The 23,772-nt window shown below is 45.0% G+C and overlaps 1 protein-coding gene across 3 annotated transcripts in view; it reads right to left on the bottom strand.

Moving 5' to 3' along the window:
- Positions 1 to 8,817, bottom strand: part of LOC122557955 (proline-rich protein 5-like) — a 163,302-nt gene extending 154,485 nt beyond the window's left edge. The window contains exon 1 of one of the 3 annotated variants that reach the window (XM_087996769.1): positions 8,709 to 8,817. The gene's annotated coding sequence lies outside the window, so the exon portion shown is untranslated. Of the gene's footprint in view, positions 1 to 8,380; positions 8,681 to 8,708 lie in introns of those variants that run through there. The other 2 variants (XM_087996770.1, XM_043706223.2) reach the window with 2 other exon arrangements.
- Between the last annotated feature and the right edge of the window lie 14,955 nt (positions 8,818 to 23,772).

Below are 23,772 nucleotides of genomic sequence, written 5' to 3'. Positions count from 1 at the left end.
GCACACAGAGGCCACTAGCCTATTTTGTCAGCACTGGCTCATCAAATCATCATCATGACGCCGTGTCATTCACCGTCACCCTGCACCCCATTTCCATTTTAGTTAACCTCTCAATACCCTCCATTGAACCTGCCTCCACCATAGTTCCAGGCAGTGCATTCTCGACCCTAATCAGTCACAGTGTGGAAACTTCTTTCCTCTCAACACATTCGCTCCTTTTGCAAATCACTTTAAATCGGTGCCCTTTTGCTCTTTGATTCCATACAACTGGAAATTGTTTCTCCATATCTCCTCTATCCAGGTCCCCACGATTTTGAAATCAGACTTCATCTTTGTCTTTGTCCCCCCCCCCCAGTGAGAACAATCCCAACTTCGACAATCTCAGGAGGTGAAGGTTCTCATCCTTGAATCTATTCACAAAAATCCTCTTTTGTATGCTGCCTAATACAGTCATATCCTTCCAGTAATGTGGCGCCCACATCTGTACTCAATACTCCAGTTGAGTTCGAACAAGTGTCTCATACACATTCAACATCACCTCCTTCTTCTTGCACTTAACACCCTAATTAATAAAGCTGAGGACCCTGTATGCTTCAATAATTGCTCTTTCCATCTGTCCTGCCACCTTAAATGACCTGTGCACATATATACCAAGGTACCTCTGTGTGTGCACCCTTTATTTTATATTGTCAGCCTGAGTTCTAACGACCAAATATATCATCTCACATTTTTCTGCATTAGACATCTTCCTTCATTTATCCTCCCGTTGTCCCAACTAGTCAATGTGCTTTTGGAATTTCACACTGTCCTCCGAACAGTTTACAATTCTTCTGACTTCAGCGTCATCTGCAAACTTTGAAACTGTCATTCTTTTGCCAAAATCCAGATCATTAATATAAATTAGGAAAAACATGGGCCTCAATGCGGAACTCCATCACTCACCTTCCTCCAGCCCGAAATATACCCATTGACAATAATTCTCTGGTTTCTATCATTCAGCCAATTTTGTAACCACTTTGACACAGTCCCTTTTATTCCATGACCTATAACTTTCCTCATAAGACTGCAGTGTGGCACTGTTACAAAAGTCTGTGTATAATAAATCAACAGCATTATTCTGACTGATCCTTCCTATTACCTCTTCTAAAAACAATAGCAAATCTATTGTTCACTCACAGCATGTGGGCATCTCTGGCTATCCCAGCATTTATTGCCCATCTCAAATTACCCAGAAACAACCACACATTGCTGTGGGTCTACAGTCACACGTAGGCCAGACCAGGTAAGGATGGCAGTTTCCTTCCCTAAAGGAACTTTTCCGACAATTGACAATGGTTTCAGTTCTGAGGAAGGGTAACTCAACCTGAAACGTTAACTCTGATTTCTCTCCACAGATACTGCCAGACCTGCTGTGCTTTTCCAGCAATTTCTGTTTTTGACAATGGTTTCATGGTCATCATTAGATCTCTAATTCCAAATTCTTGGTTGAATTCAAATTCTACCATGGCAGGAGATCCCCAGAACATTAGCTGGGTTTCTGAATTAATAGATTCGTGACAATGCGACTAGGCCATCGTACGATCGCCCCTTTAGAAATTCACGCTGCTGCTTCCTAATGTACCTACCTCTTTATCCCGCTATTTTATCCTAATAACTGTTTCTAGAAACTTCCCCACTGCGGACTGGTGTGTAATTGTTCAGCTTGCCCTAACTATCTTTTCTGAACAATTCTCCAGTTTTCTGACACCTCCCTTGAGTCTAGGGAGGACTAAGTGTCCTGCAATTTCCACTCTCTCATCCTTCAGTAGCCTGAGGTACATCTGACCTGGTTCTGATGTCTTGTCAGCTTTAAGTGCTAACAGCTTAGCCAATGCTGCCTTCTTATCAGTTTAGAACTCTTTTACTAAACACTTTTTTGCATTCTCATTTTCTTCTCAGTCACCATGGCCTGGGAATCATCTCCTTCCTTTAGTGAAGACAAATGCAAGGCATTAATGCCTTAGCTATGTCCTCTACGTCAATGTATAAATCCTCTTTTTGGTCCCAAATCATCCTTACTCTTACTTTACCACTCTCTCACTAGCAAAATACTTGTAGCAGACTTGGAGATTCACTTTAATTTGGCTGCTAGTGTTTACTCCTAACTTCTCTTTGCTTTTCTATCGTTTTCATAATTCCTCTGTGATTCTCTAAGTGAAGTAAGTGACTGGTAATTTCATTATTTATTTTACTCTTAAGTGGTAAAGTTGCTTTATTTAAAATTTAACCACATAATTAATTACTTCATTGAGACACAATGAAGATGGCAGTGTCGAGAGTGTTTTGCTGGAAAAGCACAGCAGGTCAGGCAGCATCCAAGGAGCAGGAGTAGCAACGTTTCGGGCAGCAGCCTGATGAAGGGCTTTTCCAGCAACGTATTCTCGGCTCTGGTCTCTAGCATCTGCTCCACAATAAAGAAGGCAGGGCAGGTGATGCGCCGCGACTGCAGAATGTGGGAGTTCCTGGAAGCCAGTGTGATACAAGGGAAACACATCCACAGTGTTTGCAGCTTAAATAGTTTCAGCTCAGAGTTTATGAGCCAGAGGTGGAGTTACAGACACTGTGACACTTCAGGGAGGGCGATAATGAGCAGCACGGCACCACAGTGGTGAGCACTGCTGCCTCACATTGCCTGGGATCTGGGTTCGATTCCAGCCTTGGACGGCTGTCTGTGTGGAGTTTGCACGTCCTCCCTGTGTCTGCGTGGGTTTCCTCCCTGTGCTCTGGTTTCCACCCACAGTCCAAAGATGTGCAGATTAGGTGGACTGGCTGTGCCAAATGGGGGTGTATGGCCTAGGGAAGTGGAGGCTAAATGGATTAGCCATGGGAAAACACACAGATATGGGATAGGGTAGGGGGTTGGGTCTGGATGGGATGGTTTTTGGAGGGTCAGTGCAGACTTGATGGCCTCTTTCTGCACTGTAGGGATTCTATGATTGTAGAGTACCTGGACACTTTATTATGGGAAGGGGCACACTCTTTAGGATAGGGTCTACTGGTTTGGCCAGGGAAAGGAGGCAGCAACTGTGACTGAGGCAGCTAAGAGGATCCAGAAAGTAGGAATGCAGGGCAACTGTCCAAACGGTTCAAGGTTCTTTCAGGGGAAAGTGAGGAATGCAGATGCCGGAGATTTCACAATCGAGAGTGTGGTGTTGGAAAAGCACAGCAGGTCAGGCAGCATGCAAAGAGCAGGAGAGTCGACGTTTCGGGCATAAGCCCTTCATCAGGATGCTGCCTGACCTGCTGTGCTTTTCCAGCATCACACTCCCAATTCTAAAGACTCTTTCAGCTTGTTTGGATGAGGGTCAGGCCTGCAAAAGGGATGTACTAACTGAGCAGAATTACAAGGAGCCATTCACACAGGACGAGCAAAAAAACAAGAGTAGATGCAGTACGGGACATATTCGGTGAAGGATACCAACACTGGTTTCTGCAGCAAAGACCATGAATCCCAAAGGCTGCATTGCCTGCTCGATGCTAGAGTTTGGCCCAATCTCTTTCGAGCTAGAGAGGAACCTACAGTTGAGGGAGGTGTTGGGGAGGGTGTGGGAGTCCAGGTCATTGAGATCTACACCAAGCACCAACGACCCAGACAGGACAAAGTTTTGCGTGGTTGATAATGTGGAGCCAGGCACAAAATTAGCAAACAGAACCTCCAAAGGGACATTAATAATTTAAAAATCAAGAGATGGCTGATCAATTGAGCAGGTATTTTCCAGCGATATTTCACATCAGAAACAGCTGTAGATCAAGAAATGAATGGAAGGAGCAACTCAAGAAAATAACAATCATTAGGGAAATGGTAAGGCCGTGTGACCATAAGATGTAGGATCACACGTAGACACTCCAGGCCATCTGGTCTGCTCCGCCATTCAATGAGAGCCCGGTCGATGTCACTTTCTCACCTTAGCCCCAAAACCCTTGCTTTCTTTACTGATTAAAAAGTGGTCTGTCTCAACGAGGAATGACTCAGCCTTACACCTCTCAGTGGTAAAGAATTCCACAATTCTCAGAGAGAAGCGTTTCTATCTCACCTCTGCCTTACATGTACAACCACTTAATCGGAGATTACGTCCTCTGATTGTAGACTCTTCCACAAGGGGAAACAACCTCTCCGTATCTACCTTGTCAAGTCACCTGCAGAATCATCTTCTTCTAAACTCCAATGAGTACAAACCCACCCTACAAAACATCTCTTTGTAACACACTATCTCTCCCTAACTACTATCAACCCAATGAACCTTGTCCAGACTGCCTCCAATGCCAATATATCTTTCCTTAGTTAAAGGGATGTAAAATTGTTTACAGTATTCTGGCTATGTTCTGACTAATGCCTCCTACATTTTCGCAAAACCTCCCTGCTATTATGCCCCATTCCATTTGAAACAAAGACCAACATTCCATTAGCTTTCCCTGTTACCCGCTGAACTTGCACGCTAGCATTTTGTGACTCATGGACAAAGGCTGCTAAATCCCTCTGCAGAAATGTAGCTTTCTGCAGCATTTAAATAATATTCAGCTCCCCTATTCCTCTTGCCCACAGTGCAACGCCTCACATTTTCCAACAGTACATGCCACCTGCCAAGTTTTTTTCCCCACTTGCTTAACCTGACTGCATCCCTCTGCAGCCTCTCTGTATCATCCTCACAGTGAGGAAATTGTTGAAACTGCAGGCTGACAAATCCCCACAACCTGAAGGACTTCATCCTCAGGCCAGTATTGGTCTTCATTTCCTTAGATTCATCAAAGATTCTAATAGACTGCAAAATAGTGAATGTCACTCCTTTATTCAAACGCGAAGTGAGAGGGGAAAAAAAGGGGGGGGGAGAAAAGAGAGGGAGAAGAAAACAAGAGAGAGGGAGAGGGAAAAAAAAAGAGAAAGAGGGAGAGGAAAAAAAGAGAGAGAGGGAGAGGAAAAAAGAGAGAGAGGGAGAGGAAAAAAGAGAGAGAGGGAGAGGAAAAAAGAGAGAGAGGCAGAGGAAAAAAGAGAGAGAGGGAGAGGAAAAAAGAGAGAGAGGGAGGCAGAGGAAAAGAGAGAGGGAGAGGAAAAAAGAGAGAGAGGCAGAGGAAAAAAGAGAGAGAGGCAGAGGAAAAAAGAGAGAGAGGCAGAGGAAAAAAGAGAGAGAGGCAGAGGAAAAAAGAGAGAGAGGCAGAGGAAAAAAGAGAGAGAGGGAGGCAGAGGAAAAAGAGAGAGGGAGAGGAAAAAAAGAGAGGGAGAGGGAAAAAGAGAGAGAGAGACAGAGAGGGAAATATAGAGTGAGGGAGAGGAAAAGGGAGAGGGATGAAGAGAGAGAGCGAACAGGAAGCTTAGCAGTTGTCTTAAGCAAGACCCTGGAAGCTATTATTAAAGCAAACATTCTAGCACAGCACTTACAAAAACTCAAGGTAATTGGTCAGAGTGAATATGAGTTATTGAAATGGAAATGATGCTTAGACAATCCCTTCAACTTCTTTGAGGAAGTGACATGCCATTGATAAAGTAGAAACGCTTGATGTACATCTCTTAGATTTCCAAAAGGCATTTAATTAAGATGTTACCTTAATGTTTATGGCAGAAAATGAAAGCTCACATCAGAAGGAGGAATATTGATATGTTAATATCAAAGTAACAGATTGAAGATTGGCTAGCTAACAGGAAAGAGTAGACCTAACTCATTCAGTTCTCAGTTGGCAAGCTGTCATAGAGCCATAGAGTCATACAGCACAGAAACAGATCTTTTGGTCCAAACAGGTCATGCTGAACATAATCCCAAACTAAATTATTCTTACCGGCCTGCTCCTGGCCCACGTCCCTCCAAACCTTTCCTACTCATGTATTAATTTAAGTGTCTTTTAAACATTGTAACTGTGCCCACATCCACCACTTCCTCTGGAAGATGGAGTGGTGTGCTACCCAAATCAATTTTTTTACAATTTATGTAAATGATTTGTGTGAAGGGACCGAAGCCATGGTAGCTAAATTTACTGATGTCCAAATGACAGGTAGGAATGTGTGGAGGAAATACAGAAACTATAAACAGATTTAGATCAGTTAAGTGAATGCGGAAAGAGCTGATAAACGGAGAATGATCTGGGAAAGTGTAAAATTGCCCATTTTGACTGAGAAATGAAAATTATCTGAATAGTGAGAGGTCCCAGTTGGGTATCCTAATACATGAATCACAAAAGATTAGATTAGATTAGATTAGATTAGATTAGATTACTTACAATGTGGAAACAGGCCCTTCGGCCCAACAAGTCCACACCGACCCGCCGAAGCGCAACCCACCCATACTCCTACATTTACCCCTTACCTAACACTACGGGCAATTTAGCATGGCCAATTCACCTGACCTGCAGATCTTTGGACTGTGGGAGGAAACCGGAGCACCCGGAGGAAACCCACGCAGACACGGGGAGAATGTGTAAACTCCACACAGTCAGTCGCCTGAGGCGGGAATTGAACCCGGGTCTCTGGCGCTGTGAGGCAGCAGTTAGTGTGTGGAAATTAGGAAAGCTAATGGATTGTTGTTATTTAATGCGAGGGGAATTGACTGCAAAGTTAAAGAAGTAACACTTTTGCAATACAGGGCACAGATGAGACCCCAACTGGATGACAGTGTACAATATTAGTGCCCTTATTTAAGGAAGGATATAAACACATAGGAAGATGTTCAGAGAGATTTACTCGATAGATAACTGGATCGGCTGAGTTGTGACTTGGACACAGCAGCCCAAATTCACTTGAGCTGAGAATAGAAAGGGGTGATTGGAGTGAAACAGTTAGAACACTAAGTGGCCTTGACAGGATGCGCGAGGAAAGAATATTTCCTCCTTTTGGAGAATCGCGAACTGTTTAAAGAAAAATAAGGGGGTGCCCATTGAGTGAGAATGAGTGTTTATTTCTTACAGAGATCTTAAGCTTTTGGAATTCTCTTCCTCCCAAGGGGCTGGACGTCGGTTCCTTAAATATTTCGAAGGCAGAGATAGGCAAATTTGTGGTAAGTCAGAGGGTGAGAAGTGAGCGGGATTACGGAATGTTTTGGTGAACCTTGGTCTTATTGGACGACAGAGTGGGCTCAAGGGACTGAGCAGTCTACTCCTGCTCCTAATTCATGTATGTATGTGTTATACCATACCCTCCAGCTACAAATTCAGCAAAAGTGCGAGGTACCACTGCCAGCACAGTTAAAACATAACCCAAAACTTAATGACTCATTTGCAACCTCCACTTAGTAATGTGTCAGTTGCACTGCTTTAAATAACAATGGAAAAACTATATCACAGATTAACTTCACACGTGACAGTATTTGTAGGTTCAGGTTAGGAGAGGCTGGATAGGCTGGGACTTTTTTTTTGCCCCTGGAGTGTCAGAGACTGACCTTATCAAGGTTTATAATGAGGGATGTAGATAGGGTGAATAGCCAAGGATAGGGTTTAAGGAGAGAGGGGGAACAGATCTATAAAGGGACCCAATGGGCAACTTTTCCACACAGAGGGTGGTGCGTATATGGAACGAGCTGCCAGAGGAGGTGGGGGAGGCGGATACACTTACAAAATTGAAAAGACGTTTGGACAAGTATGTGAAGAGGAAAGGTTTAGAGGGATATGGGCCAAACGCAGGCAAGTGGGACTAGTTGAGTTTAGGATATCTAGTTGGCACGGACAGAGGGTCTGTTTCTGTGCTGTATGTCTCTCTATAAGTCAAAGTTGTGTGTAATGTGCGCACGTAGATGTGACACAGTGTGTTTGTGTGTGTCAGAGTGTGGCATGTGAGAGTGTATGTGTTAAAGAGATGAGATAATGGGCATTCCTGATGAGGGGATTATGCCCGAAATGTCGATTCTCCTGCACCTGGGACGCTGCCCGACCTGCTGTGCTTTTCCAGCATCACACTTTTGACTTAAAGGGATGAGGGAGGCCTCACTTGGGTGAGTGATATTGTGTGTATTCACCACTAAACGGGGGGGGGGGGGGGGGAATGTGTGAGGGAGGGAGAGACTGTGGAAAGACTGTACAGTACACATGAGAGCCTCTGTCTATGTCTAAGAGGGGGGTAAGGGTGTCAGACGGGGGAAGCAACCCATACATCACTGCCACTTGCTCCAGTCGGGGTAATCACAGTATCCCCTCACGTGTGTAAATAAGAGAAGTGCTGACTCTCTGTGCGCAGGACGAGGGGGTGTCCTGGGAAACTCTGAGCAAAGTCAGAGCAGTAAAACCCAAACACGAGTAGTTGGGGGAAGGACTAAAATTAGACCAGAGAGAGAGAGAAAAGTCCCCTCAAAGCCAGCAATTTTGCACGCCCAGAGTGTCCTGCCTTCCAGCAGGAACTGAACAGTCGTTGAGAGCCATCACTTACCCCCTGAAATGTGTTGGCAGCTTGTTCCGCGCTGAGACAGCAGGGGACAGGAGGATTTGAAGAGGCGAGCTGTTAGAAGGGGGAGGGTGAGAGCCAGGCACTAACAACTGGGACTGACGCCTCTCTGCTGCCTGCAGCCTCTCTTTATACCCAGCTCAGGCTGGGTCGCCCTGGTGGGAGGTGTACACTTGGAATGACACTGCCGCTGTAAGTTGCGGCTGTTTCTCTGTCCCTCTCCGTTTGGGGCAGCCAGACAACTCGTTGGACCCAATCCAACACAGATTTTTTTTTTCTTAATGCGAGTGAGACAAACAAAAAATAAGCAAACCTCAAGGCAGTTTCTTTCTTGAAGTTCATCATCTATCCTCCCCTTCTTAGGGGAGGAGGCACTGGGATTAAACCACCCGCTGCTCTCTTTCTCTCGGTGCGATGAACGCACAAACTGCATTTAGGTAGTGCCCTTCGGGATGTCACAGTGGTCGCGCTGAAGCAGGACCATTCGGCCCATCTCGAACCCACGTGGTCTTATCTACTTCACCTTCACGACTGTGAGATGAACCAGTTTTGTTAAAAAGTCCACACACGGACAGTCACCCGAGGCTGGAATCGAACCCTGGTCCCTGAGGCAGCAGTGCTAACCACTGAGCCACCGTGCCACCCAAGTACCTAGCTCGTCAGCGTAGTGCTACTTGAAGTTTGGTCACTTTTCTAATGTTTGAAAAAAGGATATGTTCCCAAACAGGGTACTGAGCCAGTGACCATAGTCCAGGAATAGATATTGGTCAGGACACCATGGAAATGCACCCATTTTCAAACTGCAAGTTGATTTCCATTCATCCATAAACTATTCCAGCTGAACAGTAACTGGTGTCCACCTGGAGTTTAGGGCAAGGATGCTACCAGGCACATCGCCCTGAAACAAAAACAAAGGGACTGGACAAACACTATATTTAATCTCCTAACTTCAACATGAAAATCAAGCGGGTGAAAAGAGGTAGGTGCAGTCTGAGGATTCAAAGGGGTAATTGAAAGAGAATCTATAAACACAAAGTCTGGGGACAGATATTCATAAAGAGCCTTATTGCTTAACTTTATAAAGGTCAGAAAGCCGTCATGTGCAGAGGATTGCTTCCTGATGAAGGGCTTTTGCCCGAAACGTCGATTTTGCTGCCTGAATTGCTGTGCTCTTCCAGCACCACTGATCCAGAATTAAGTGCAACGTAGGCAAACAACTGCAGTCATTTTGCAGGAAGCTGAAAAGAGAGATGAGTGACCACCTCATGTGCCTTTTCATGGTTTTGGGGGAGATTGAAATGTTGACTGGGATATTGAGGGGAAACCTCCCAAATTGTCCGGTAGTGTTGACTGGGACCTTTTAAAACTAATCTGAACTGTTTGGAGAGGCAGGAACAATGTTCAGAGAATCACGATTTGGAGGTGCCGCTGTTGGACTCGGGTGGGCAAAGTTAAAAATCGCACAACACCAGGTTATAGTCCAACAGGTTTATTTGGAAGCACTAGCTTTCGGAGCGACGCTCCTTCATCAGGTGATTGTCTCGGAAAGCTAGTGCTTCCAAATAAACCTGTTGGACTATATAAAGGGTAAAAACAAGGACTGCAGATGCTGGAAACTAGATTCTAGATTAGAGTGGTGCTGGAAAAGCACAGCAGGTCAGGCAGCATCCGAGGAGCAGGAAAATCAATGTTTCGAGCTGATGATGGGCTTTTGCCTGAAACGTTGATTTCCCTGCTCCTTGGATGCTGCCTGAACTGCTGTGCTTTTCCAGCACCACTCTAATCTTGAACCTGTTGGGCTATAACCTGATGTTGTGTGATTTTTAACAGAGAATCACAGAATTGTTACCCTGTAGAAGGAGGCCATTCAGCCCCTCATATGTGCACTAACTCTCTGTGTTTTATGACTTAGTGCCATTCTCCAGTCTTTCTCCATAAACCTGAGGATTGCTTCGATTTAAATAATTATTTAATGCTTCAGTTAAACCTGCCACCAATGCACTTCCAGGCAGTGCACTCCAGGATCTGATCATTTGCTCAGTGAAAACATTTTCTTTCGTAAATTAATTCAAATCAGTGCCCTCTTGTACCCTTGATCCTTTTATGAGAGGGAACAGTTTCTCCCTATTTACTGTCTCCAGACCCTTCCTCATTGTGCAAACTTCTATCAATCTTCTGTGATGTATTCTCTGAAAGACTCAAATAATTCAGCACTGTTCTGGAATCTCATCATCGATTAGATTCATACACTCCCTGCACTGTGGAAGCAGGTCATTTGGCGCACTGAGTCCACACTGCCCCTCTGAAGAGCATCCTATCCTATCCTATCCCTGTACTTCCCATGGCTAATCCACCTAGCCTGCAGATCCCTACAGCGTGGAAACAGGCCCTTGGGCCCAACAAGTCGACACCGACCCTCTGAAGAGTATCCCACCTAGACCCAGTCCCCTACATTTACCCCATGACTAATGCACCTAACCTACACATCCCTAGATACTATGGGCAATTTAGCATGGCCAATCCACCCTAACTGGCACATCTTTGGACTGTGGGAGGAAACCGGAGCACCCAGAGGAAACCCACACAGACACGGGGAGAATGTACAAACTTCCCACAGACAGTCGAGACTGGAATGGAACCCGGGTCCCTGATGTTGTGAGGCAGCAGTGCTAACCACTGAGTCACTGTGCTGCCCCATGGCCAATCCATCAAACCTGCACATCTTTGCACGGTGGGAGAAAAACCAGAGAACCCAGAGGAAACCCACGCAGACGCGGGGAGAAGGTGCAAACTCCACACAGACAGTCAGCCAACGCTGGAATTGAACCTAGGTCCCTGGCGCTGAGAGTAGTTAATTGTTAAGTGGAGTTTAAAAGCATCGAGGTAAACATTGTCTTTTACGTGGAGAACAATAGATGCCCGAGATTGATTAGAAGGCAATTATCTCATTAAGATTTCACAATGCTGCAAGAGCAAAGATTTGGTCACTTCTAATCATTACCTGAAATGTGAACTGATCTTGCAAGTTGTGACCGTGTTTAGCTGGCATGCCATGAAACATGATAAAAGTCTTTATCATTACAAAGGGGTTTTTGAGAGTGAAGGCGGAGAAACCGTTTGTACTCCTGGGTGAATCCGGACAAAGCACATGAATAGAAGTTAGTGAAGACGCAAAGTTAAAGAGCTTAAGAGGAATTTATTTCCAAGGTGGGGAAAATGTGGAGCTCACTGCCACTTGGAGAGATTGAAGCTGACAGTGCATTTAAGGATAGACTTGATGCATGAAATAGAGGGCAATAGAGCGAGATGAAGGCAGTGTAGGAAGTAGAGGAGACTGTGTGGCCTACACACACTGTACTAAAGTAAATGAAAGGGACTCTTAGAACCACGCAGCATGGAAGCAGACTCTTCAGTTCAACATGTCCATGCTGACTGAGTTTCCCAAACCAAACTAGTCCCATTCACCTGCATTTGGCCCACATCCCTCTGAACCTTTCCTCTTTGTGTACCTGTCCAAATGTTTTTAAATGCTGTGACTGTACCCACCTCTACCACTTCCTCTGGCAGTTCATTCTGCACATGAGCCACCCTCTGTGTGAAAACCTCAGGTCCCTTTTGAATCCTGCCCCTCTCACCTTAAGCCTATGCCCTCTAGTTCTGGACTCATAGGATGTCGGAGAAGGAAGTTAGAAATTACTGTTGGCACTGAAGTCCCTTCCGCTTCCTTGACCCAATTCTCACTGAACTGTTGATCACCCCATTTTCCTTCCTGTGCTACATGTTAGTGGCTTTCGAACTGGCTCTCTCTGCAGTTATTGTCCCACTCTCCTACTCCTTTCAAAACTGCCAATGTCAAACTGACTAAAACTAACCCACACTTGACCTCTCCTGACCTTGTAACTAATCTCTGCAGCTCCCACCTCCCTTTGCTCGTCAAAACCTGTGTGACTGCTGTTGCTTCTGAAATCCAAGCCCGTTTTTCCTGCAACTTCCTGTTTGAATCAGTGATCCTGTTTCCATTCATATCAACAGCACTGTGACAGCATTTACCAAATTCGCAAGTAGTACCATCCCTGACCATGAATTACATTCTAGCATTGGCCTTCCAAAGTCTCCAGTCTGATTGGTTATGATTTTACATCTCTGCTTTTGTTCAATTCCATAGGATTGTCCTCGCTTAGTTCCACTCTGACCTAACCAACCATAGACAGTATAATTACACCTTCTTCACTTCTTCCCCTAAGGATCCATACTTGACACCAGCATTCCCTTTTCCTCATTTTACAAGTTGCACTTTGACAACACCAGGTTCTACATAACTTTCGAAAGCACCCAGTTCTGCCTCATCATCTCTCAACCTCATCACTCCCGATGTGTCCAGTCTTGGATGAACCCCAGTTTCTTTCAGTTACAGGCAGAGGCCATCATCTTTGGTTTTGGACACAAACCCCACACCTTTGAGTCGATCCTAACCCCTGGTTGGCCGTGCAAACTGTTTGCAGCTTCAACATGCCATTTTTGTCACAAACATGATTGTTATGTTCTGGGATCCTTGCAGGCTGTCTGAGGAAGTCCAGGAGGAAACGACAGAGGATTCTTTTTTTCCTATCCTCCCAAGATACAGGCAAGGAATCAAAGGATTGGAGGCCTTTGAACGTTATGCCCCTGTTTGAAAAGAGCGTGATGCTTGGTCCAAAAACTAATAAACCAGTCAATTTGACTCTGGAAAATGCGGCAAGTGTAGCATGTGAGGTTTCAGGATATTCTGACGGAAGTGGACACCCTCACCAGGCCGACTGAGCTTGGAGAACATCATCTGAGTGAAGCCAATTGCATAGCCATGCTCAGGAGATATCCTGAACAGAGGGACTCTAGATCAGCCCACAGCAAAACCCCAAAACAAAGCCAAGCCAAACGGTTGAAATTTTCTTCAGGACCTGGATCGACATTGTAGTTGCCCCTGCATGCGGACTTGAGACAGCAAGAGATTCCCACTAGGCCTGAACTGAGTGAGAGAACTCATAGGCTGGTATCCAGGAGAGTGTACACCCTCGATAGCCCACCTCCATTTGGTTTGGAACAGTTAAATTGCTTAGCAACATCCAAGTCAGACCCAAGCAAAATAAATGTCTGGTTAAATGGTCACCCAGCTCAAATGGAAGTTGATACCAGCATGGCTATTTCAGTGAATGCAGAGCAAGTCTTTAACAAAATTCACTCGGAACTCCAACCCTTAAGTTTGTGCAAGACCTTGGTTGGGTCGAAAACCTACAGAGGGGAACCTTTACAGATTAAGGGGTCGCCTTTATTTCCAGTATCTGATGAGAAGCAGTTGGTCCAGTTGCCACTGATTGTAGTAAAAGGCTCAGGCCCAAACTTGGTGGGGTGAACTTAGTTGAGAAAGACTCACATTGATTGGCTTAGCATTTTTCAATTAGAAAATGGCTGCCTGAGTGAAGTCCTAACTAAATACCACCCCCATCCCCGGAGGTTTCTCAGGAAGGTCTAAGGACAATGAAAGAAGCCAAAGTTACCTTGCATGTTGACCAGGAAGTAATTCCGCGATTCCGCATGGCCCACCCAGTGTCATTTACCTTACAGGCAAAAGTAGAGACAATCCAGAGAGATGCGAGGTCATGCATTTGGGGAAGACAAATGGAAAATAAATGGGAGAGTATCAAGAGGGATGGAGGAAGTAAGAGACACAAAGTGTATGTTCACAGGTCCCTAAAGGTGGCGGGACAGGTTGATATGGTGGTAAAGAATCTGGAATACTTTCCTTTATTGGATGAGGCTTAGGATACAAAAGCAAGGATGTAATGCTGGAATGACATACTTGCTTGTTAGGCCACAACTGAAATTTTGTGTACAGTTCTGGTTCCTACATTATAGGAAGGACATGCTTGCTCTAGAGACAGTACAGAGGAGCTGAGCAAGAATGTTTCCAAGGGTTTGAAAATTGCAGAGAGGAAGAAAGATTGAATGGGCGAGGGTTGTTTTCTTTAGAATAGAGGGTGCTGCTCTGGGAGTTAAGAGAGGGAACCAAATTATGAGGGTCTTGAATAGAGGGAATAGGGGAGACCTGTTTTCCATAGCAGCGGTTCAATTCTCAAATGGGCACAGATTGAAGATGAATGGTGCAAGGGTTAGAGATGACATGAAGAAATCACCCAGAGAGTTGCGGGTATCTGGGATTCACTGCACAGTTGGTGTTTGAGGTGGAAACTCTTACCTCATTTCAAATGATCTGCACCTGAACTGTTGTCATCTCCTAGGCTACAGACCAGTCGCTGGAAGATGAGATAAAATGAAAATGGCTGGTTTCCTTCCTAATCCTCTTTGGCTGGCACAGATGTGATGGGTTGAATGGCCTCATTTTCTGCCCTCACGTTTTTATGATTCTATGAGACTGCCCTTAGGCTAAAATGGTGGAATGGAGGGGTCTTGTGTCTTGTTCTGAATTTTGCCCAGCAACAGGAGAGTCCTTGTTGGATTATTGGGAAAAGTGTTCAAGGTTGTCACACCCATAAACAAAGCATCTGCACTGATGGTGGACAGTCAGGCTTTGTAAATCGCTATACTTTAAACTACCTATTTAATTCAAGATGGAGTGAAGTTGGGAGCCCTTGAGCACCGTTAATTGCTATTTCTGCCTGGATACAAGGCCCATGTGATTCCCACTGCCATGGAGATGCTCATTGAGGGGGTTTGGGGAGAGGGGGTGGTGGTGGGGGGAAGTCCACAGGAAGCTGTTGGGTTGGGTTGCAGATTTTCTGAAAACAAAACAACACAGTCTCACAGCCATGGGCAGTCTGCAAGAACCTGAGAGAGAGAGAGAGAGTGAGAGGCATAGAGAGATAAAGAGAGAAGAGAGAGAGAGTAGAGAGACAGAGCAGTGAGCCTCCAATATTCATCACACAGGATGCGGGTGGGACCTTGCTATCTGATTGAAGAAGACCGAGGTTGTGAGGAATTAAATGAAGCTGGAAGTTTCACCCAGTTTTGATGAGAGGGTGCAGCCCCTGAAATGCCCCTCATCATTACGGTGAGTGTGGAGAAGTTAGTTGATTCTTTGGTCTGAATGAATTGTCTACTTAAAGCACAGCGTAAGGTGTAACGGTGGAGCTGGATTTTCAGTTGTCTTAATTGTTAAACGGGGAATCGTTTCTGCAGTTTAGAGAACACGTTTGCACTGAATGCTACTTAGTCAATATTGATTTTCGTTTGTTTGCTGTGAATAAAATCTGATTGTAACCTCACATTCCTGTCTAGCCTTAATGACCTTTAACCCTGTTACTTAAAAAGAATCAATTGACCTCTACCTTCAAAATATTGAAATACCCAACTTCTACCAGCTTTCCAGGAAGACAGTTTCAAAGACACATGCCCATTTGTGAAAAGGAATTTCACATGATCTCAGTTTTTAATGGGGGGGGGGCTGTTTTTAAGCAGCACTCCCTGATTTTAGATTCTCCCATAAAAATAAGCCCCCTCTCCAGTCAAAAACCTTCAGGGTCTTATATGTTTCAATATGGTTGCCTCTCACTGTTATGGACTCCAGTGGATATAAGCCCAGTCTGTGCAACCTTTCCTTATAAGAGAACGACCCACTCAGTCTAGTAAACCTTCTCTGAACTGCTTACAAAATGTTTATATCCATCCATAAGTAAGGAGACCAATATTGTACACGGCACTCCAGATGTGGTCTCACTGAAGCAGAGCCTTCCTATATTTGTATTCACAATTAATTATAACAAATCAACAAACACATCGACCTGGACCCAATATACCAACCACTACAGCAGACAGCTGAAACTGACAACCGGAAGCGGCAGGGACAGACCACTATAAACGCCGGAGGAAACATCAAAGAAGCGCTTCGCAGGAGGCTCCCAAGCACTGAGGATGTCACCTAGACAGGGGACGAAACGTCTGCAACAAAAACTTCCAGCTCGGCGAACAGAACCACAGCAACGAGCACCCGAGCTACAAATCTTCTCACAAACATTAATTATAACATTCTATTAGCTTTCCTAATTGCTTGCTGGACCCGTATTGTAACCTTTTGTGAGTTATGCTTGAGGACACCCTAATCCCTTTGCAGCTCAGAGCTTGGCAATCCCTTCCAGTATCAATAATGTGCTTCCCTTATTTATCCCTAAGTGGACAATTTCACATTTACCCAGATTAAACTCCATTTGCCACATCTTTGCCCACTCCCTTAACCTATCTATACATTTTTGTAGCCTCCTTATTTCCTCTTTGCAACTTAATTTTCTATTGTGTCATCAACAAATGTGGCAACTGTACCTTTGATTACTTTATCTAAGACATTCACATAAATTGTAAATAGTTGAACTTCCAGCATGTGGCACACAACCTGTTACATCTTGCCAGACTGAAAAATGACACATTTAGCTCGCCATTCTTCTACCCATTCCAATGTTACTCCATGGACTTTTAATAATTTTACAATTACCTTTCATGTGGTGCTTTATCAGATGGCTTCCAGAAATCTAAATATACTACATTCACCAGTTCTCCTTAATCCACAACCCATATCACTTCCTGGGAGAACTCACTGGTTTGATTAAACAAGAATTTCCTTTTGCAGTCAAAATCTTGTTGTTTGGTCCTTTCACTGTAAGTTTGAATTTTCCCTTTTAAAGTTATCAGTCTCTACAAGGAGCCTGAGTTGTGTTTCTAATCCCAGAGTCCTCAACAACACACAGACCATTTAGTTCCGCCATTGTAACATTGCCTGTCTCTTCCCTCTGGTACAGTCTATCTGCTGGTGAACTCCTCATCTATTGTCCACACAATTCTAGACTCAGCTTTTCTAATGCTGTCTTTGATGGGAACCCAATCTTTGAGCCCACAGCTCCCACCTCCCCCCCCCCCCCCCAAACCAAACTATTGCAGCTGTCACTTCCACACTTTGAGCTCTAAACTCGAAACATTAGCTTGCTCTCTCTCTCTGTGGATGCTGACTGACCAGCTGTGATCTCTAGCATTTGTTGTTTTCACTTAACATTATCCAAAACCCTTTGACTGATATCTTATTCATTTCCTAGTCACCTGTCACTTTTGTACTTTCTAAATCAATTGCTGGTCCCAAGGAGTGCAACTTTAAATCTCATTCTGTATTTGAATCTTTAAAGAGGTCATACTTATAATATTACGAAAGTTGAGTATTAAGTTACTAATTGTTTGTTGCATCTTTATGTTGCTATGTAATTAAATTTCTTATAAATGTTTTAGCCCGAATTGTACTGTATAGTCTTACAGCCTTATACCCCAACAACAAACATGAACGGATGTGCAAGATGGATAATCCTCACAAGTACCAGCTTGACATGTGCAAAGGGGAAACCTGATTTTGAATTGCAGAGCACCCATTCTGCTCAGAAGTAGCAGGTTCAGATCACGGGGGAAGGGATTGACGTTCGCTGTGAATGTGTGAGAAGAGGCGTGAGTGACTGTGAGGATGAAAAGGGTTATGTTGCTGTTTCCGATCAGGTTAGATCTTGAAATTCTCACATCTCGGAAAGTGCACAGCCCACAAGTTACCCGAGTGTAAAAATCTGAAATTGCATTGCTGGAAGATCCCGGAAAGAAAATGACAATTCAGTCAAATCTCGCTGGGCAGCATCTTTCGTTGCATTTCAATGAACAATTTAATTTTGCAAATTGTACAGTGCAGTAAAGTGAAAGTGAGTTGTAATTTTTTTTTTGGTGGGGGGGGAGTTAATAGGAGAGAACATGTGAACTCCTGACAGTGTCACCTCATGTTAAAGCAGCAGCCTTCTGTATCATTGACTGGTGAGATGTAGGTTCACGACTGAGATTACCCACAGCAGTGATGCAGCGTAGCCTATGGGGAGCATGAACAGAGGTGTTCAGATATTGTCTTAGGCTACAATGGGGTAAATTGGTAAAAGCCACAGGAACGGGGGAGTGGAAGATGAGGAGGGACCTGGACAGAAACAGATTCACTAACTTTGTGAAGGTGTTGGATGTATGGAAGCATTTGCAGAGCTAGGTGGAAATCTTGAGCTCTCTTTAAAAGATGTGAAACAGTCACCATGGACTGAGCAGCTCCCATCAGTGGTATAAGTTTCATATGCACGATCGGTCTGTATGATCCTGTAGGGTGATCTCCCAGGTGGTGGAAGAGGGGATGAGAATTTGGAGAGAGAGTCACGATTGTGGGTGCTGACATATACCTTCAGATCCTAACTAAGTCATATGCTGAACAAAAGTGAAAGGTTTTGGTTGACTTCTGTTAGGTTAGGTAGTTACAACCACACAGCTTGCCTCTGGGTGCTTCAGCCTTCAGCACAGTAAGTCATCAAATGCTATGTACAGATTTATAGCTGGGATCCAATAATTATTTTGACCCTGATCACAGTAGACGATAGGAACAGGAGGGGGCTTTCAAGCCTACTCCACAACACAATAGGATCATGGCTGATCCCACACTCCTCACGTCCCACTTTCCTCCCTTTTCCCTACAACCCTCAATTTTCAAGAATTGAACTATCTCAGCCTTAAGTATGTACAAGGATCCTGCCCTCACCGCGCTCTATGGCAACGAGTTCCAAAGACTCGTAACCCTTTGAGAGAGTAAATTCTGCCTCATCTGAGTCTTAAATTTGTGTCCCTTTATTATGAGACTATACCCTCTGGTCCCAGACTCTCCCATGAGGGGAAACAGCCTCTCAGCATTGACCTTGCCAAGCCTCTGAAGATCGCCTCTCATCTCCAAAACTCCAGTGAGTCGAGTTCCAACCTGTTTCACAGAAAGACAATAAGACAATCCCTCACAAAGCAACTTCAGTTGCTTACAAGACAGTCCCTCCAGGCTAGAGGTCATCCCAGTGAACCTACTGTGAATTGCCTCCAATCAAAAGGTATAGTTTCTTAAATAAGAGGACCAAAATTGCTCAGAGTACTCTGGATGTGGTCTCACCTCCTACAAAACATTGCTACAAAGAGACGATGAATGAAATCCACTGTCTGCCCTGCTCCCAAGACTGGCAGTGCCACTATTTCTTATCGAGAAGATATGATCGGGGCAAGAGGGGATGTAAGGGCAACAGAAGCTGGGCTGGAACTCAAGCTCCGGTGGAGAAGGGAGGTCGGACTAGGGTCAAGATTAGAGTGGGTGCTGGAAAAGCACAGCAGGTCAGGCAGCATCCAAGGACCGAGAAAATCAACGTTTTTGGCAGGAGCCCTTCCTCATGATGAATTCCTGATGAATGGCTCCTGGCCGAAACATCGATTTTCCTGCCCCTCGGAAGCTGCCTGACTTGCTGTGCTTTTCCAGCACCCACTCTAATCTTGACTCTGATCTCCAGCATTTGCAGTCCTAACTTTTGCCTAGGTCAGACTAGGGCTCGAGTTTTGGTACTGCCACAGTCCAATCAAAACATGATTAATTACTATCAACTCCACAGCAATTAGTGAGAAGTTGGGGGCTAAACCGAAATGAGTCGTTAGTTCTTTTAACGAAAAGCAGTCCAAGTTGAGACCACTATTTCACCACTTCTTAGTCACGCTACCCTTTTTGCTGAGGACACTGAAGAGGGAGGATTGTTGTTCCCCTTTGTGTCTGGTTTCCATTTTAGACCTTCATTGACAAGCCCACTCAAGTGCTAACCTCTCTGGGTCAGACACAGTTGTGGTGTGGAGACACTTGGTACTTCCCGTGTAGTAGGTCATGCAGCAACATTCCCACATATGCATTGGTACCAAATCACAGTTTGCACGGGGTTGGGAATGCTGGGAGGAGAGAGAGAGAGAGAGAGAGAGGCAACATTTGAAACTCTTCGAATTTAATCAAGCTGCATGAAATCAAAGATCAACATGTGGCCAATTTAACTCCGCTGTAACTGGGGAGCAGAATCCTGCCTTCAATTAACACAGCTTTATTTTTCTCTTTACATAGATCTCGTCTGAGTTGTTTCACCTCCTGTTGTTTACACAATGTTCCCCCCACCCCCCTGCTTTTTTCAAGTCCTTGTGGTCTTTTTACAAGTCCAGAGTTTTAACTTCATCAGTGTGGGAATCATTTCATCCACACTTCCGCTGGAAGTCATACTAACTTTTCAGCCTCTTCCAATCACTTACATTTTCCCAACCTTCCTTAGAATACTGTGCGAGTTCTCAACGGCAGTAAAGACATGGAAATGCTGAGGGAAGTGCTTTAAAGGTTTGCGAGACTTGAGTCAGAACTGAGGGGAAAGGCTGTCACTTCTATCTCAAACAGAAAGAGAGAGGGACGAGAACGAAATAGTCAGGGTGTGTCCAGTTTGTTGTACCACCCAGCTCCTTTAAGACGGATGAGTGGCTGAAGAAGGGCTTATGCCGAAATGTCGATTCTCCTGCTCCTCGGATGCTGCCTGGCCTGCTGTGTTTTTCCAGCACCACATTTTTCAACTCTGGTCTCCAGCATCTGCAGCCCTCACTTTCTCCTCCCTGATGAGTGGCTGCACATGGTGAAGTAAATGCTGGTCCTGTTGCTTTCCTGCATGGTATATTCCTGCTTGTCCTGCATTTGCAGACCCATGTGCATTCAAGGAAGCGATGGCTGCGAGATGACCCAAAGCACGCAGGCAAGGTCGACATGCAACAGTTTCGGATTTAGGTTTGGATTTTATTGTCATGTGTACTCAAGCACAGGAGTACAGTAAAGATATCTCCACACCCGGCACCAATCATAGGTACAAGGGTACAAAGGACTTAGAAAGCAGTAAAAGAAACACAGTTAAAAGTTAAGCAACATAGTAATAAGGTAATAGTTAGCATTAAAGTCCTTCTTAATATACGTGCCCGCGTGGGTTTACTCCAGGTGCTCTGGTTTACTCTCACAGTCCAAAGAAGATGTGCAGGGCTGGTGAATTGGTCATGCTAAATTGCCCATATAGTTAGGGGGGAATGGGTTTGGGTGGGTTACTCTTCCGAGGGTCAGTGTGGACCCTCAGTTGGGCCGAAGGGCCTGTTTCCACACTGTAGGGAATCTAATCTAATCTAGAAAAGTAAAGTTAAAAGTTAAAAATTTGTTTGTATTTGTGAAGGAGACCGAAGCCACAATACAAGATGATCATGAATAAATCTCAGACGTTCCAAGGACAGAGAGTCATTGGACAGTTGCTCCCACTAGGCGTCATTCATAGTTTGTGGGATCTTGCAGTGTGTCAACTGGGTGTCATGTCCAATGAGACAGGTTAAACAGTACCATTGGTTTCAAAGCATCCTGAGGTAAACGCAAGTTGGAGTTTTCTTCATTTTGTAAAAAGGAGACAGGTCACCTGCTCTCTGGAGTATCAGTTCCAGACCGTTGTAACAGGTTAAAGTGTCCTTAGATAAATGTCGCTTTGAGGTAACTTGGGAAACTCATTCACTGTATAATCCCTCACTTAACCCTCCATAGTGATAATCAGTGAGCCAACATCCTGGACTGTATGTCCAATTTTAAACAAATTCGATGAGTGAGAATGGCCAAATTCAGGTCACATGACCCTTTTGCAATCCCAAAGTCTCCCCAGATCATTTTGTGTCGATTTCTCACTCAAAGTTGGCGTTTCACATTCTATACAGTGCCTGGCTGATAGTTCCTCTTGGTAGCTTCCTGGTGCTGAAGTTCCCTGACAAAGGAGGCACAAACAAGGTTATTTTGTATCCCTTTCCTGAACCACACTTTAGTGAATTTGTCCTTTTTCTCTGCAGCTGGAAATTGTGATCCCTGTCTTCTGTCACCGCTGGGGAAAAGCAGAGGAATGTTACACTCTATTTCCTGTTTTGCGCTTACTCTGTACATCCTTAGCTATTCACCAGGAAAGGAGGCTCCTGCATTTATATAGCACCTTTCACAGCCCCAGGCATCCCAAAGTACTGGCATGCTGCACTAGAGAGAGAAGATGGAGTTCTGCACTGGTGTTGCCAGGGTTGGGGGATTTGAGCTATAGGGAGAGGCTGAACAGGCTGGGGCTGTTTTCCCTGTAGCGTCAGAGGCTGAGGGGTGACCTTATAGAGGTTTACAAAATTATGAGGGGCATGGATAGGATAAATAGACAAAACCTTTTCCCCGGGGTTGGGAAGTCCAGAACTAGAGGGGCATAGGTTTAGGGTGAGAGGGGAAAGATATAAAAGAGACCTAAGGGGCAACTTTTTCACGCAGAGGGTGGTACGTGTATGGAATGAGCTGCCAGAGGATGTGGTGGAGGCTGGTACAATTGCAACATTTAAGAGGCATTTGGATGGGTATATGAATAGGAAGGGTTTGGAGGGATATGGGCCGGGTGCTGGCAGGTGGGACTAGATTGGGTTGGGATATCTGGTCGGCATGGACAGGTTGGACTGAAGGGTCTGTTTCTGTGCTGTACATCTCTATGACTCTCTGAGTATGACTTTGCATTAGGGCTGACTTTGATTAACTGACCAACAGATGGCCCCAACCCAACCCGACCTTTCTAATACAAACCCTGGAGGAACTATCTGGTTTCCAATCTTCCCAGTATCTTTCCTCTTCCCTGAACTAAACCACAGTCACCGACGTTTGTTCACACACTTTATTCATCTGTCAGCCAGGCTGCAGCTTCCCCATTGCTCAGTTGTTGCCTCAGGCTTTGAAGTGAAGCTCAGTGTGAAATGCTTGCAATTCTCTGCCCTCAACATAAAACATGCATGAAATATTTGCAAAGCCAGTGCCTGCTGCCGTGGGCTATTTCCCAGTCCAATAAGTAGCTGTGTAATGTGCTCGACTGCTTTGTCCAAGTACATTTTCTCAGTGCTGTTTCTTGTGTCAGTGTGGTTTCACACCCTCCCCATGATATTGGAACAAGACTGACATTCCATTGCTGATCTGAGGGATTGCTGTATTGTCAGGAGGTGAAGCATTTTAGAAAATTAAACCCAGTCGTTAAGCCAGGGTGGCACGGTGGCTCAGGGGTGAGCACTGCTGCCTCACAGTGCCAGGGACCTGGGTTTGATTATGTCCGTTTCTGTGGGTGGCTTTCCATAGTCCAAACTTGCACAGGCTAGGTGAATTAACCATGGAAAATGCAAAGTTACAGGGATAGGCTAGGCAGGGAGGTCTGGGTGGGATGCTGTTCAGAGGGTTGGTGCGGACTAGATGGGCCAAACAGACTAGACACTCCCACACAGTAGGGATTCGATGAAGTCCTCATCGGCAGTGTAAAAATGGATGTAAGAGAAGTGATGAAATTATTTGTTCTTTCATGAGATCTGGGCATCAATGGCGAGGGCAGCGTTTTTTTCCTTTGAACTGAGTGGCTTGCCACGCTATATCAGAGGGCAGGCTCACGTCGACCCCACAAAGCTGTGGGCCCAGAGTCTTGAATGGGCCACACCAG

This window comes from Chiloscyllium plagiosum, unplaced genomic scaffold, assembly GCF_037043375.1.
Source record: "Chiloscyllium plagiosum isolate Xiang-an unplaced genomic scaffold, Cpla_swu_hap1 HiC_scaffold_18, whole genome shotgun sequence".
NCBI lineage: Eukaryota > Metazoa > Chordata > Chondrichthyes > Orectolobiformes > Hemiscylliidae > Chiloscyllium > Chiloscyllium plagiosum.
The sequence above is the reverse complement of the archived record's forward strand: the minus strand, read 5'-3'. Positions and strand labels throughout refer to the sequence as shown.